Below are 3,538 nucleotides of genomic sequence, written 5' to 3' on the forward strand. Positions count from 1 at the left end.
TTCTGTGTGATTGTGGTTTAACCGCTTGGAGTTTTAGTTATGTCGACTGCAGGTTTGATCAAGGTTACTGCAGGATGTCCTACCTTTGAAGGAAAGGTCTTCCCCTACTTGAAGACCAAGATGCAAATGCATCTTCAAGCTATTGCCAATGATCTCTCGTATATTGTGGAAAATAGTATTCCCTCCATCACTTCTACTATATATGCCGCTGATGCGAAGAAATTCAAGCAACTTGACTCACAAGCGAAGAATATCATCTATGGCCACCTGAGCAAAGGTTAGTATGGTAGAGTTAGTGCTTTGAGCACTGTTAAGCTTATCTGGGATAGGTTGTCCAAAGTCAATGAGGGAGTCTCAACACAGCGTGACTTTCGTGTCAATGTTCTTCGCAATCTCTTCAATCGCTTGAAGAGGCTTGACAATGAAAGCTGCCAAGATACCTTTGATCGCCTAACTGACATCTCAAATGAATTGCAAGCTCTGGGAGTTAGAGACATCACTAACCATGAAGTTGTGAAGAAACTGCTACGTTCTCTTGATCCATCATTTGACACACTAGTTCTAATGATCCTCGAACGAAGAGACTACAAAATGCTTGATCCTGCTGATATACTTGAGAGACTCAATACTCATGAATTCCAACAAGAAGAAAATAGAGATTTGTATGGACCAACCTATTCAGGACCTCATGCGCTGAAGGGTATTGTTGTTTCCTCATCTGAAGAAGAAGATTCAGATTACAGTCTTGGTGACCCTAAAGAACTTGGACAAGAACTTGCAATGCTCGGGAGGAAATCCCAAAAGTTCACAACGTGTGGCCAGTTTGGAAGATCTTCAAGAAAAGATATGAGGAAATCAGAATATTCATGTGAAAACTACAAGAAAAGAACCTCCCACAAATGCAAGAAATCTGGTCACTACATAGCTGACTGTCCTTGCTGGGTGAAAGAATCAAAGAATAAGAAATAAAAGGATGAAAGTTCTGATGACTCGAAGAAAAAGAAGAAATCTTCAAAATCATCATCTTCAAAGTCCTTATCGCACAAGAAGACCAGTTTCAGAAAGGCTCGGGCACTCATTGGCCAGGAAATGGATTCTGAAGAAGAATCTGAGAAATGTGATGAAGAGGAAGGTTCTGAAGTGGAGTCAGAACCTGGTGTGGGAAGTCCTGCACTGGCTACCGCATTCGTCAGCAAGTCGATCTTCAACCTTGAAGAAAATGACAACGACAACTACACTGATGAATATGCTGATGAATTCTCTCCAACCTATTGCTTCATGTCAAAAGGTTCAAAGGTACCAAACCACACTTCCTCCTCTGATTCTAGCGATTGTGAACCTAATGATTACCAAAAATCAGTTACAATAAGCTTGCCAACATTACCACTAAGAAACAAAGTGCTATTACAAATCTTCATAAACTACTAGACAAAAGAGATGATCTATATGATGAAGTGAATCGTACTCAAGTCCTCACTCAAGATGTTCAAAGTCTTCAGTCTAGATTTGATACTCTTCAATGTTGCTATGGAACACTATTGGTTGATCATGACAAACTTTCCTATGAATTTATTCAAAGGAAGCTTGATCTTGAGAACTTAAGAATGTCTCATGATGATCTTGGAATGGAAAATGATTCATTGCTTGCTCAAAAGATCATTACCGCCCAGGTACAATTCATTCTACCATGTTTGAAACGCATCGAGCGTGAAACTGCTAAATCTTCACCTGAATCATCAAATGGGTCTATCGGTACAAATTCTTCAACTGTTACTGTGGTATCAAAATTTTCACTTGAGGAAACCACAAATACTACTGACGAAAATGCATGATTGAAGGAATTGTATGTGAAAGGCATACACAAAAGTCTCAAAGGGCATCAAACTGTTTGCGATGTGCTCGAAAAGCGGATTCTCAACAAGAACCCCATGAAAGAGGGCATTGCCTTCGAGAGGATTTTGAATGTTGATGGATCATACTGGAAACCTGAGGAGTACCCCAAAACCTCATGTGTTGCTGCTAAAGGTCCTCCCATTGATCCATCTACTCTAACAGGGTTTGCATGTGAAATGTCCAATTCCTCGGATGAGTCATTTGATTCCAACTACAAACTGTTCAAAAATCAATCTGGTGAAGTATTTGCTCGATATGTTCAAACTAACTTCAGGAATTGACCTCCCATGAAGAAAATCTGGGTCCCCAAAATTCCTTGGAAAATCTTTAGGTGAATGTCCTCATGACACCATGAGTGAAGAACCAGAAACCCAGATCAAATTACTCAGGTGGACCAAAGTCTTCACAAGGATCAAATTCCTCAAATGGTCAAAATTATGCTCATACTCGCACTAATGCTTCTGATATGTAGGGCAACTACAAGGGACATGAATATGAACACTATTCCTCAAATCATTATATTCATAAGTCCTCAAAGAATTTCTCTGTCTATTCATTTGAGTACTCTAACCCCCCTATCGTGAAAAGAAGTGCATTAGCTTCAATGCCTCCATTCTCATATGGTGCTCGCAGGATTATGAACTCTATGCCTCCACTTCATATGTGGGTGGTGAAGAAATCGAACTAATCACTTCTGCAGCTCAGGTCTCCAGATGAAAGTCACAATCTGAATAATTTGCTGGAGACCTGAGGAAATTGCTTGATTGGACGCATGCTAAAACATGATGAAATAATAACATTTCACACGTCCTCAAATTTACTTTTTATGATGAAATTATTGTGTCACATCCCTAGTTTCTATTTGAAGTCTAGCAAGATCGTGCTCATGATTAATATTGCATTTAAAAGTGAAAATAGAAATCAAAGAGAAAAACCCTAGCAATTCCATATTCAACCCAATTCAAAATTGTGATAAATCAGTGAATTCAAAATGGCCTTCATAAAAGTCCATCATTTTTGATAAATATTGGAAACAATAATTCAGGGGTGGATTTAATTTCAAAAATACTTTAGGCATTTTATTTAAAACACAAAAGCCACTGAAATCAACCATATATGTGCTTTCAAATATTTCATAATTTCATAAAATGTTGAATTGTTTATTTGGGTTTGGAAATATTCCACGTAACACCCCAAAATTATTTTCACTATTTTAGAAATAGTTTGGAGCCAAAAATAAAATTAAACAAATGTTAGTAAGGTTAAAACAGAAATCTAAAAATAAAGAAAATGGAAAAGAGTTATCTAACGCTTACCTTGGCCCAGCCCAGATCGCCTGTGTCATCTTCCCCGTGCCAGTCGGCAGCATGAGGTGGCCGCCGCTCTCTCCGGCGCGGCCACGCACCTGAGTGCCTGCCTAGCCTCCCCGTCGCGCTGGCCGCGAAGGGATAAGCTCCCGAGAACCATTCCAGCTCTCTCCCTCTCCTCATTCGCCGTCCTGCTTCCCTCTCTCTCGGCCGCCACTAAAGCCGAGCTTGAGCTCGAGCTCGCGATCGTCTCTGGCCTCCGCAAGCCTCCCCGAGCACGCCGTTCTCTCCGCCTCGTCCAGCAAGTCGTCCCCGCCAAAGGAAGTGAGCTCTCGAGC

The sequence above is a fragment of the Hordeum vulgare genome, chromosome 2H (genome assembly GCF_904849725.1).
Source record: "Hordeum vulgare subsp. vulgare chromosome 2H, MorexV3_pseudomolecules_assembly, whole genome shotgun sequence".
NCBI classification, from domain to species: Eukaryota; Viridiplantae; Streptophyta; class Magnoliopsida; order Poales; family Poaceae; genus Hordeum; species Hordeum vulgare.